Below are 14,457 nucleotides of genomic sequence, written 5' to 3'. Positions count from 1 at the left end.
TCTTTGCATGCTATACCATACGTACATAAGGTGTTTCACAATATAAAGAAAATAGCGAGCCGAAATGATTTTATCTTGTTATTTGCCATCCCTTGCAAGTTTTCAAAAGTGTGTGTACTAAAAAGCAACAGGAATAGCCATTATTTCACCATTCGTCACGAGAATAGGTATACTCAATGCCAATATAATGTTGTGTATGAGATACTATTGACATGTGGAAACGTAAACATCAGACAAACTGGGCAATGCCCCAATGTTTGAGCAAGACAGCGTGCTTAAAATGTTAAGAATGGCTATGGTAGTCGCATGGCCATACACTGTAAAGAATGTAAGTGCAGTTCTATGTTTCATAAAACACTGTGTTTGAAAAAAGCAAGAACAAGAATGGAAAGAGAGACTGTGAAAGCATTTTCTTGTCAGGAAGGCCATGGATCAGGGCATCAGTATACCTTCACTCATCCATTCGGAGAGAGAGTATTCTTTTCTCAGTTAAGATTATATTATCATGGTCTCACATGTGTCGTTGTGCATGAGCACTGTTCTTGTACTCTGTAAAAAAGTGGGCGTAGTACCTTCAATAAAATTTAGTTGGCAGTCAGCGCTTTTTCCTGTCCTTTTTGTCTCTTCCTGAACTTCTCTCACTGTTACTAAAACACAACCACGATGAACCAACTTGCCCAGATTAAGCTATTGTTGACGAAAAGTCAGAGCATGAAAATACTTCAGGGGCTCAGAACCTCCTCACTACCCGTCTAGTTACGGCCCTGGTCTATGTGTTCCGAGAGTGAAGCACTAGTGGAGCTATCTAACTACCTAACGGTGAGGAGGATTTGTGTATACTCGAGCTTGTTTCATGACATGATGAGAGGTGGCAGGTTGTTGAAATAATATGCTGTGTGGGAGGTCAAGATTTTGATTGAGAACGCTGAGTATGAGCCAGTGACATTAGGCGTTCAAGACTTTTTGCGATATTCACTCTAGCATAGGACCTTGGTTGGTGGTTGACGTGTGCATTTGATCACATTGTAGTCTTCCATCATAATTTTTTTGCCACTTGGCGTCGACGCTATTGAGTTGTACCAAAGTAATTAAGCATCCAGGTACAAGTATCTTCTGTCAGTGTTTCAATGAAGAGCTGAATATGAGTAATAGCTTCCATCGATACTTCTGGAATTGGTGTATGCACATTTCTTTTGAAGTTCTCTTGCAAAAAAGGCATTAAAGGTATGTTTTTGTGACTTTTTAGTGTTGGCCAGAACTGCTGGTGTGTCCGAACGGCTCTTCGATTGGTTGTGGTGTTGTCTTGTTCAGGGCCACAGAGCTTTCAGTCTTTTTTTTATATTTGCCTTCACAGTAATGCTCTTTGCATGCTTCTTCAGTACTTTGTATTATTCCTAAAGCATTGACTTCCAGATGTTGATTGTGGTGCTTTAATCTAGTGTTCAACTTCACGCTAGCTTCATTTGCACGCAAAGCAAGAACTCAGGAGTATGGTAACTTTTGCTATGGGTTTTTCCTTCTTCAGCCTAGTGTATTTTTGCCTGTGTTGTCTAAGCGCTGACAGCCTCGTGCGACAGCTTTTTTTTGTGCACTTATTGTGTGCCAATGACTTATTTGCCTCCTCAGCTAAAGACTTTTTGTATTATAAGAGAAAGCTCTGTCTGTATTGATTTTGTCATTTGCTGATGGTGTATCTTCAGTATCTTTTCTCAGTGTACACTATACTTGAATGGAAGAGCAGCATGACTACCTTCAGCTGTTAGCAGGCTTTTAGCTGCTGTAATACTGATTGATGATCCTTTTTCGGGCGTTCTATTTTGGGTGGTTGGCATGTCATTGCTTCTTTTAAACTTTAAAACTGCAGGTGCGCCTTTTTCTGGTTACACCTGGTATATTATTCCAGTGGTTATATATATATATATATATATATATATATATAAATATAATATATATTGCTAACTTGAGAAACAAGGCCTCTTTACGTTAGGTGCACATAAGGTGGGAAGAGTACTTCTATTACTTGCCAAGATTGTGGCCCCTTATGGTGGGAATCATAATGCACTGTTGATGTGTCAAATTCACATAGCATAATTCCAAGGCACTCGATCAATATCCAAGGAAGAAAATTATGTTCTTTTGCGTGAGTTTCAGCAACTCATAGTAATTTGTATGTAAATGAATACTTCATCATTCTTGGCTGTCATGTTTTATGGAAGCACATGTGCTTCGTTAATAACAAAAAAAAACACGCACGCTCACGCCACTGCAGTGGCGTGAGCGTGCGTGTTTTTTTTTGTTATTGACGATTTGCCCTATGCATTCACGTTTCTTCTTTTTTTGTGTGTCGTACTTCTCGTAACGCGCAGCCTACCGTTTTGGGCACACGTAAAAAGTACATAAAAAAGATGCGTTCCACGCCGAAATTCGCGTTCGCAACGAGCTGGGCACCGACAGGGTGCCCTACGACGCGCACACACTCCGCAACACCTTACCAACCGTTCACTGCGATGTTCTTGGGAATTCGTGTGGTCGTTGCATGAATATAGCGCGTGCGTGCGTGCGCACGCGCGTCTGTGTGTTAGATCACGGCAACTGCATATGTTGTATGATTCAGTCACCATAACGCAACTGACGACCCCCGCTCTTCCCACACGTCAAGCAGCAGCAAGTGCCGTTAACAGTACTGTGCTGTGAACGCAAAACATATTCGAATAGGTCGCGTAGATAGCTAGCCCGACACATGATACGATAAGATTTGCGTCAGATATTCGACGTCTACATGCACGCGTAAGACAGCGGTATCCGCAGCAGCTTCGTCATACGTACGGATAGCACCGCATCGGACGTCACGTCTGACAGAGAAACTTGATTGGTAATTTTTTCTCACTTAAAAAGTCTACCTTGCACAACTTCAACCAACGATTATGCATTTCAACGAGCTGTGCATGGTTTAATGATTGATTGATTGATATGTGGGGTTTAACGTCCCAAAACCACCATATGATTATGAGAGACGCCGTAGTGGAGGGCTCCGGAAATTTCGACCACCTGGAGTTCTTTAACGTGCACCCAAATCTGAGCACACGGCCCTACAACATTTCCGCCTCCATCGGAAATGCAGCCGCCGCAGCCGGGATTCGAACCCGCGACCTGCGGGTCAGCAGCCGAGTACCTTAGCCACTAGACCGCCGCGGCGGGGCATGGTTTAATGACGAAAAGATAGTTCTAATATTGTGCCCGGCACATATATTACTTTCTCTCTAACTTGAAAAATCGGCGCGTGAATTGGGGCCAGAACAGCGCCAAAAAGCAGCACACGCAGAAATTGGCTCATATTCTAATATTATGACATCGTGATGTTGACTTTTCAGCTGACGCCGGCAATAACGTTCAAACGGCGGGCCAATAATGCCGGTCTTATTGGATGGCTCCGCCCATATTGGCTGCTACTTGTACAACCTGGCCCGATGTGTCCGTTCTAATAGGCCGGCACAGCCTATATGGGCGGAAAGTTCTGAAAGATGGCCCAATATAACCAATCTAATAGACTGGCACAGCCATCAATGGCGGAATATTGTTAATGCTGGTCCAACATAGCCGTTCTATTCGGCTGGCAGAACCAATATTGGGGGTACGTTGTCAACGCTGGTCCAACGTCGCCGTTGTATTTGGCTGGCACAGCCAATCTTGGCGGTACGTTGTGAAAACTGGGCCGTTCATGGGCCAGGCAATGCCGATCTCTCCCCAATATTGGGCCAACCTTCTGTGCTGCCTGGGAACCTTCGCAATTCTATCCTTAGAAAACGTTTTACTCGCTACTTTACAATGCTTTCTGCAACATTACGACGGTTTCGTGCGCTTTCACATTAGATATCGCAGTCTCCGACTTGTTATGGTGAAAAACACTGCATCTCAATAGCTGACATTGTTTAATGCGGTTTTACAACGCTTCATAACTTAACCTAACCTAACCTTCGCACTTCTATTAAACGCTCTGTTACACTGTTTCGCTCACAATTACAATATTTGCATGACCTCACAGTTTTTAATCAACTTTCTACAGTACAGAACGCTGTATCTCGCTAAATGACATCGTGATTTAAGGTTTCACGCTGCTTGCATATGCTTTCACGAGAATATCACAATACAGCAGTTTCGCACTTGTAACGGTACAAGACGCACTATTTCGCTAGTTCACGCCGTGTTGTGTGCTTTCACGATATTTCAGCTATCACAGTTTCGTACTCGCAACAAAACAACACTGTCTCGTTAGACGAGGTCGTTTTTGGTGGTTTGACGATGCTACCTAGCTTAAAGTAACATAACCCAACCTAACCTAACCTTCGCACTTCTATCGTTAGAAAACGTTTTACTCGCTACTTTACAATGCTTTCTGCAACATTACGACGGTTTTGTGCGCTTTCACATTAGATGTCACAGTCTCCGACTTGTATTGGTGAAAACACTGCATCTCAATAGCTGACATTGCTTAATGCAGTTTTACAACGCTTCATAACTTAACCTAACCTAACCTTCGCACTTCTATCTAATAAACGCTCTGTTACACTGTTTCGCTCACAATTACGATATTTGAATGATCTCACAGTTTTTCACCAACTTAGTACAGTACAGAAAGCTGTATCTCACTGAATGACATAGTTATTAAAGGTTTCAAGTTTTTTGCATGCGCTTTCACGAGAATATCACAATATAGCAGTTTCGCACTTGTAACGGTACAAGACGCACTATCTCGCTAGTTCACGCCGTGTTGTGTGCTTTCACGATATTTCAGCTATCACAGTTTCGTACTCGCAACAAAACAACACTATCTCGTTAGACAAGGTCGTTTTTTGTGGTTTCACGACGCTACCTAGCTTAAACTAACATAACCCAACCTAACTTAACCTTCGCAATTCTATCGTTAGAAAACGGTTTACTCGCTACTTTACAATGCTTTCTGCAACATTACGACGGTTTCGTGCGTTTTCACATTAGATGTTGCAGTTTCCGACTTGTAATGGTGAAAAACACTGCATCTGAATAGCTGACATTGCTTAATGCAGTTTTACAACGCTTCATAACTTAACCTAACCTAACCTTCGCACTTCTATCTAATAAACGTTCTGTTACACTGTTTCGCTCAAAATTACGATATTTGCATGACCTCACAGCTTTTCACCAACTTAGTACAGTACAGAAAGCTGTATCTCGCTAAATGACATCGTGATTTAAGGTTTCACGCTGCTTGCATGTGCTTTCACGAGAATATCACAATACAGCAGTTTCGCACTTGTAACGGTACAAGACGCACTATCTGGCTAGTTCACGCCGTGTTGTGTGCTTTCACAATATTTCAGCTATCACAGTTTCGTACTCGCAACAAAACAACACTATCTCGTTAGACAAGGTCGTTTTTTGTGGTTTCACAACGCTACATAGATAAAACTAACATAACCCAACCTAACTTAACCTTCGCAATTCTATCGTTAGAAAACGTTTTACTCGCTACTTTACAGTGCTTTCTGCAACATTACGACGGTTTCGTGCGTTTTCACATTAAATGTTGCAGTTTCCCACTTGTAGAGGTGAAAAACACTGCATCTCAATAGCTGACTATGCTTAATGCGGTTTTACAACGCTTCATACCTTAACCTAACCTAACCTTCGCACTTCTATCTAATAAACGCTCTGTTAACCTGTTTCGCTCACAATTACGATAATTGCATGAGCTCACAGTTTTTCACCAACTTAGTACAGTACAGAACGCTGTCTCGCTAAATGACATCGTTATTTAAGGTTTCACGTTGCTTGGATGCGCTTTCACGAGAATATCACAATATAGCAGGTTCGCAATTGTAACGGTACAAGACGCACTATCTGGCTAGTTCGCACCGTGTTGTGTGCTTTCACAACGTTTCAGCTATCACAGTTTCGTACTCGCAACAAAACAACACTTTCTCGTTAGACGAGGTCGTTTTTGGTGGTTTCACGACGCTATCTAGCTTAAACTAACATAACCCAACCTAACCTAACCTTCACAATTCTATCGTTAGAAAACGTTTTACTCGCTACTTTACAACGCTTTCTGCAACATTACGACGGTTTCATGCGCTTTCACATTAGTTGTCGCAGTTTCCGACTTGTTATGGTGAAAAACACTGCATCTCAATAGCTGACATTGTTTAATGCGGTTTTACAACGCTTCATAACTTAACCTAACCTAACCTTCGCACTTCTATCTAGAAAATACTCTGTTACACTGTTTTGCTCACAATTACGATATTTGCATGACCTCACAGCTTTTCACCAACTTAGTACAGTACAGAAAGCTGTATCTCGCTAAATTACATCGTTATTTAAGGTTTCATGATGCTTGCATGCGCTTTCAGGAGAATATCACAATATAGCAGTTTCGCACTTGTAACGGTACAAGACGCACTGTTTCGCTAGTTCACGCCGTGTTGTGTGCTTTCACGATATTTCAGCTATCACAGTTTCGTACTCGCAACAAAACAACACTATCTCGTTAGACAAGGTCGTTTTTTGTGGTTTCACGACGCTACCTAGCTTAAACTAACATAACCCAACCTAACTTAACCTTCGCAATTCTATCGTTAGAAAACGTTTTACTCGCTACTTTACAATGCTTTCTGGAACATTACAACGGTTTCGTGCGTTTTCACATTAGATGTTGCAGTTTCCCACTTGTAATGGTGAAAAACACTGCATCTCAATAGCTGACATTGTTTAATGCGGTTTTACAACGCTTCATAACTTAACCTAACGTAAACTTCGCACTTCTATCTAGAAAATACTCTGTTACACTGTTTCGCTCACGATTACGATATTTGCATGACCTCACAGCTTTACACTAACTTAGTACAGTACAGAAAGCTGTATCTCGCTAAATTACATCGTTATTTAAGGTTTCATGATGCTTGCATGCGCTTTCAGGAGAATATCACAATATAGCAGTTTCGCACTTGTAACGGTACAAGACGCACTATCTGGCTAGTTCGCGCCGTGTTGTGTGCTTTCACAATGTTTCAGCTATCACAGTTTCGTACTCGCAACAAAACAACACTATCTCGTTAGACGAGGTCGTTTTTGGTGGTTTCACGACGCTACCTAGCTTAAACTAACATAACCCAACCTAACCTAACCTTCACAATTCTATCGTTAGAAAACGTTTTACTCGCTACTTTACAACGCTTTCTGCAAAATTACGACGGTTTCATGCGCTTTCACATTAGTTGTCGCAGTTTCCGACTTGTTATGGTGAAAAACACTGCATCTCAATAGCTGACATTGTTTAATGCGGTTTTACAACGCTTCATAACTTAACCTAACCTAACCTTCGCACTTCTATCTAGAAAATACTCTGTTACACTGTTTCGCTCACAATTACGATATTTGCATGACCTCACAGCTTTACACTAACTTAGTACAGTACAGAAAGCTGTATCTCGCTAAATTACATCGTTATTTAAGGTTTCATGATGCTTGCATGCGCTCTCAGGAGAATATCACAATATAGCAGTTTCGCACTTGTAACGGTACAAGACGCACTATCTGGCTAGTTCACGCCGTGTTGTGTGCTTTCACAATATTTCAGCTATCACAGTTTCGTACTCGCAACAAAACAACACTATCTCGTTAGACAAGGTCGTTTTTTGTGGTTTCACAACGCTACATAGATAAAACTAACATAACCCAACCTAACTTAACCTTCGCAATTCTATCGTTAGAAAACGTTTTACTCGCTACTTTACAGTGCTTTCTGCAACATTACGACGGTTTCGTGCGTTTTCACATTAAATGTTGCAGTTTCCCACTTGTAGAGGTGAAAAACACTGCATCTCAATAGCTGACTATGCTTAATGCGGTTTTACAACGCTTCATACCTTAACCTAACCTAACCTTCGCACTTCTATCTAATAAACGCTCTGTTAACCTGTTTCGCTCACAATTACGATAATTGCATGAGCTCACAGTTTTTCACCAACTTAGTACAGTACAGAACGCTGTCTCGCTAAATGACATCGTTATTTAAGGTTTCACGTTGCTTGGATGCGCTTTCACGAGAATATCACAATATAGCAGGTTCGCAATTGTAACGGTACAAGACGCACTATCTGGCTAGTTCGCGCCGTGTTGTGTGCTTTCACAACGTTTCAGCTATCACAGTTTCGTACTCGCAACAAAACAACACTTTCTCGTTAGACGAGGTCGTTTTTGGTGGTTTCACGACGCTATCTAGCTTAAACTAACATAACCCAACCTAACCTAACCTTCACAATTCTATCGTTAGAAAACGTTTTACTCGCTACTTTACAACGCTTTCTGCAACATTACGACGGTTTCATGCGCTTTCACATTAGTTGTCGCAGTTTCCGACTTGTTATGGTGAAAAACACTGCATCTCAATAGCTGACATTGTTTAATGCGGTTTTACAACGCTTCATAACTTAACCTAACCTAACCTTCGCACTTCTATCTAGAAAATACTCTGTTACACTGTTTCGCTCACAATTACGATATTTGCATGACCTCACAGCTTTTCACCAACTTAGTACACTACAGAAAGCTGTATCTCGCTAAATTACATCGTTATTTAAGGTTTCATGATGCTTGCATGCGCTTTCAGGAGAATATCACAATATAGCAGTTTCGCACTTGTAACGGTACAAGACGCACTGTTTCGCTAGTTCACGCCGTGTTGTGTGCTTTCACGATATTTCAGCTATCACAGTTTCGTACTCGCAACAAAACAACACTATCTCGTTAGACAAGGTCGTTTTTTGTGGTTTCACGACGCTACCTAGCTTAAACTAACATAACCCAACCTAACTTAACCTTCGCAATTCTATCGTTAGAAAACGTTTTACTCGCTACTTTACAATGCTTTCTGGAACATTACAACGGTTTCGTGCGTTTTCACATTAGATGTTGCAGTTTCCCACTTGTAATGGTGAAAAACACTGCATCTCAATAGCTGACATTGTTTAATGCGGTTTTACAACGCTTCATAACTTAACCTAACGTAAACTTCGCACTTCTATCTAGAAAATACTCTGTTACACTGTTTCGCTCACGATTACGATATTTGCATGACCTCACAGCTTTACACTAACTTAGTACAGTACAGAAAGCTGTATCTCGCTAAATTACATCGTTATTTAAGGTTTCATGATGCTTGCATGCGCTCTCAGGAGAATATCACAATATAGCAGTTTCGCACTTGTAACGGTACAAGACGCACTATCTGGCTAGTTCACGCCGTGTTGTGTGCTTTCACAATATTTCAGCTATCACAGTTTCGTACTCGCAACAAAACAACACTATCTCGTTAGACAAGGTCGTTTTTTGTGGTTTCACAACGCTACATAGATAAAACTAACATAACCCAACCTAACTTAACCTTCGCAATTCTATCGTTAGAAAACGTTTTACTCGCTACTTTACAGTGCTTTCTGCAACATTACGACGGTTTCGTGCGTTTTCACATTAAATGTTGCAGTTTCCCACTTGTAGAGGTGAAAAACACTGCATCTCAATAGCTGACTATGCTTAATGCGGTTTTACAACGCTTCATACCTTAACCTAACCTAACCTTCGCACTTCTATCTAATAAACGCTCTGTTAACCTGTTTCGCTCACAATTACGATAATTGCATGAGCTCACAGTTTTTCACCAACTTAGTACAGTACAGAACGCTGTCTCGCTAAATGACATCGTTATTTAAGGTTTCACGTTGCTTGGATGCGCTTTCACGAGAATATCACAATATAGCAGGTTCGCAATTGTAACGGTACAAGACGCACTATCTGGCTAGTTCGCGCCGTGTTGTGTGCTTTCACAACGTTTCAGCTATCACAGTTTCGTACTCGCAACAAAACAACACTTTCTCGTTAGACGAGGTCGTTTTTGGTGGTTTCACGACGCTATCTAGCTTAAACTAACATAACCCAACCTAACCTAACCTTCACAATTCTATCGTTAGAAAACGTTTTACTCGCTACTTTACAACGCTTTCTGCAACATTACGACGGTTTCATGCGCTTTCACATTAGTTGTCGCAGTTTCCGACTTGTTATGGTGAAAAACACTGCATCTCAATAGCTGACATTGTTTAATGCGGTTTTACAACGCTTCATAACTTAACCTAACCTAACCTTCGCACTTCTATCTAGAAAATACTCTGTTACACTGTTTCGCTCACAATTACGATATTTGCATGACCTCACAGCTTTTCACCAACTTAGTACAGTACAGAAAGCTGTATCTCGCTAAATTACATCGTTATTTAAGGTTTCATGATGCTTGCATGCGCTTTCAGGAGAATATCACAATATAGCAGTTTCGCACTTGTAACGGTACAAGACGCACTGTTTCGCTAGTTCACGCCGTGTTGTGTGCTTTCACGATATTTCAGCTATCACAGTTTCGTACTCGCAACAAAACAACACTATCTCGTTAGACAAGGTCGTTTTTTGTGGTTTCACGACGCTACCTAGCTTAAACTAACATAACCCAACCTAACTTAACCTTCGCAATTCTATCGTTAGAAAACGTTTTACTCGCTACTTTACAATGCTTTCTGGAACATTACAACGGTTTCGTGCGTTTTCACATTAGATGTTGCAGTTTCCCACTTGTAATGGTGAAAAACACTGCATCTCAATAGCTGACATTGTTTAATGCGGTTTTACAACGCTTCATAACTTAACCTAACGTAAACTTCGCACTTCTATCTAGAAAATACTCTGTTACACTGTTTCGCTCACGATTACGATATTTGCATGACCTCACAGCTTTACACCAACTTAGTACAGTACAGAACGCTGTCTCGCTAAATGACATCGTTATTTAAGGTTTCACGTTGCTTGGATGCGCTTTCACGAGAATATCACAATATAGCAGGTTCGCAATTGTAACGGTACAAGACGCACTATCTGGCTAGTTCGCGCCGTGTTGTGTGCTTTCACAACGTTTCAGCTATCACAGTTTCGTACTCGCAACAAAACAACACTTTCTCGTTAGACGAGGTCGTTTTTGGTGGTTTCACGACGCTATCTAGCTTAAACTAACATAACCCAACCTAACCTAACCTTCACAATTCTATCGTTAGAAAACGTTTTACTCGCTACTTTACAACGCTTTCTGCAACATTACGACGGTTTCATGCGCTTTCACATTAGTTGTCGCAGTTTCCGACTTGTTATGGTGAAAAACACTGCATCTCAATAGCTGACATTGTTTAATGCGGTTTTACAACGCTTCATAACTTAACCTAACCTAACCTTCGCACTTCTATCTAGAAAATACTCTGTTACACTGTTTCGCTCACAATTACGATATTTGCATGACCTCACAGCTTTTCACCAACTTAGTACAGTACAGAAAGCTGTATCTCGCTAAATTACATCGTTATTTAAGGTTTCATGATGCTTGCATGCGCTTTCAGGAGAATATCACAATATAGCAGTTTCGCACTTGTAACGGTACAAGACGCACTGTTTCGCTAGTTCACGCCGTGTTGTGTGCTTTCACGATATTTCAGCTATCACAGTTTCGTACTCGCAACAAAACAACACTATCTCGTTAGACAAGGTCGTTTTTTGTGGTTTCACGACGCTACCTAGCTTAAACTAACTTAACCCAACCTAACTTAACCTTCGCAATTCTATCGTTAGAAAACGTTTTACTCGCTACTTTACAATGCTTTCTGGAACATTACAACGGTTTCGTGCGTTTTCACATTAGATGTTGCAGTTTCCCACTTGTAATGGTGAAAAACACTGCATCTCAATAGCTGACATTGTTTAATGCGGTTTTACAACGCTTCATAACTTAACCTAACGTAAACTTCGCACTTCTATCTAGAAAATACTCTGTTACACTGTTTCGCTCACGATTACGATATTTGCATGACCTCACAGCTTTACACTAACTTAGTACAGTACAGAAAGCTGTATCTCGCTAAATTACATCGTTATTTAAGGTTTCATGATGCTTGCATGCGCTCTCAGGAGAATATCACAATATAGCAGTTTCGCACTTGTAACGGTACAAGACGCACTATCTGGCTAGTTCACGCCGTGTTGTGTGCTTTCACAATATTTCAGCTATCACAGTTTCGTACTCGCAACAAAACAACACTATCTCGTTAGACAAGGTCGTTTTTTGTGGTTTCACAACGCTACATAGATAAAACTAACATAACCCAACCTAACTTAACCTTCGCAATTCTATCGTTAGAAAACGTTTTACTCGCTACTTTACAGTGCTTTCTGCAACATTACGACGGTTTCGTGCGTTTTCACATTAAATGTTGCAGTTTCCCACTTGTAGAGGTGAAAAACACTGCATCTCAATAGCTGACTATGCTTAATGCGGTTTTACATCGCTTCATACCTTAACCTAACCTAACCTTCGCACTTCTATCTAATAAACGCTCTGTTAACCTGTTTCGCTCACAATTACGATAATTGCATGAGCTCACAGTTTTTCACCAACTTAGTACAGTACAGAACGCTGTCTCGCTAAATGACATCGTTATTTAAGGTTTCACGTTGCTTGGATGCGCTTTCACGAGAATATCACAATATAGCAGGTTCGCAATTGTAACGGTACAAGACGCACTATCTGGCTAGTTCGCGCCGTGTTGTGTGCTTTCACAACGTTTCAGCTATCACAGTTTCGTACTCGCAACAAAACAACACTTTCTCGTTAGACGAGGTCGTTTTTGGTGGTTTCACGACGCTATCTAGCTTAAACTAACATAACCCAACCTAACCTAACCTTCACAATTCTATCGTTAGAAAACGTTTTACTCGCTACTTTACAACGCTTTCTGCAACATTACGACGGTTTCATGCGCTTTCACATTAGTTGTCGCAGTTTCCGACTTGTTATGGTGAAAAACACTGCATCTCAATAGCTGACATTGTTTAATGCGGTTTTACAACGCTTCATAACTTAACCTAACCTAACCTTCGCACTTCTATCTAGAAAATACTCTGTTACACTGTTTCGCTCACAATTACGATATTTGCATGACCTCACAGCTTTACACTAACTTAGTACAGTACAGAAAGCTGTATCTCGCTAAATTACATCGTTATTTAAGGTTTCATGATGCTTGCATGCGCTCTCAGGAGAATATCACAATATAGCAGTTTCGCACTTGTAACGGTACAAGACGCACTGTTTCGCTAGTTCACGCCGTGTTGTGTGCTTTCACGATATTTCAGCTATCACAGTTTCGTACTCGCAACAAAACAACACTATCTCGTTAGACAAGGTCGTTTTTTGTGGTTTCACGACGCTACCTAGCTTAAACTGACATAACCCAACCTAACTTAACCTTCGCAATTCTATCGTTAGAAAACGTTTTACTCGCTACTTTACAATGCTTTCTGGAACATTATGACGGTTTCGTGCGTTTTCACATTAGATGTTGCAGTTTCCGACTTGTAATGGTGAAAAACACTGCATCTCAATAGCTGACTATGCTTAATGCGGTTTTACAAAGCTTTATAACTTAACCTAACCTAACCTTCGCACTTCTATCTAATAAACGCTCTGTTACACTGTTTCGCTCACAATTACGATATTTGCATGACCTCACAGTTTTTCACCAACTTAGTACAGTACAGAACGCTGTCTCGCTAAATGACATCATTATTTAAGGTTTCACGTTGCTTGCATGCGCTTTCACGAGAATATCACAATATAGCAGGTTCTCAATTGTAACGGCACAAGACGAACTATCTGGCTAGTTCGCGCCGTGTTGTGTGCTTTCACAATATTTCAGCTATCACAGTTTCGTACTCGCAACAAAACAACACTATCTCGTTAATGAGGTCGTTTTTGGTGGTTTCACGAGGCTACCTAGCTTAAACTAACATAACCCAACCTAACCTAACCTTCGCAATTCTATCCTTAGAAAACGTTTTACTCGCTACTTCACAATGCTTTCTTCAACATTACGACGGTTTCGTGCGCTTTCACATTAGATATCGCAGTCTCCGACTTGTTATGGTGAAAAACACTGCATCTCAATAGCTGACATTGTTTAATGCGGTTTTACAACGCTTCATAACTTAACCTAACCTAACCTTCGCACTTCTATTAAACGCTCTGTTACACTGTTTCGCTCACAATTACAATATTTGCATGACCTCACAGTTTTTCACCAACTTTCTAGAGTACGGAACGCTGTATCTCGCTAAATGACATCGTGATTTAAGGTTTCACGCTGCTTGCATGTGCTTTCACGAGAATATCACAATATAGCAGTTTCGCACTTGTAACGGTACAAGACGCACTATCTGGCTAGTTCGTGCCGTGTTGTGTGCTTTCGCAATGTTTCAGCTATCACAGTTTCGTACTCGCAACAAAACAACACTATCTCGTTAGACGAGGTCATTTTTGGTGGTTTCACGACGCTA

This window comes from Rhipicephalus microplus, chromosome X (assembly GCF_043290135.1).
Source record: "Rhipicephalus microplus isolate Deutch F79 chromosome X, USDA_Rmic, whole genome shotgun sequence".
Taxonomy (NCBI): Eukaryota; Metazoa; Arthropoda; class Arachnida; order Ixodida; family Ixodidae; genus Rhipicephalus; species Rhipicephalus microplus.
The sequence above is the reverse complement of the archived record's forward strand: the minus strand, read 5'-3'. Positions refer to the sequence as shown.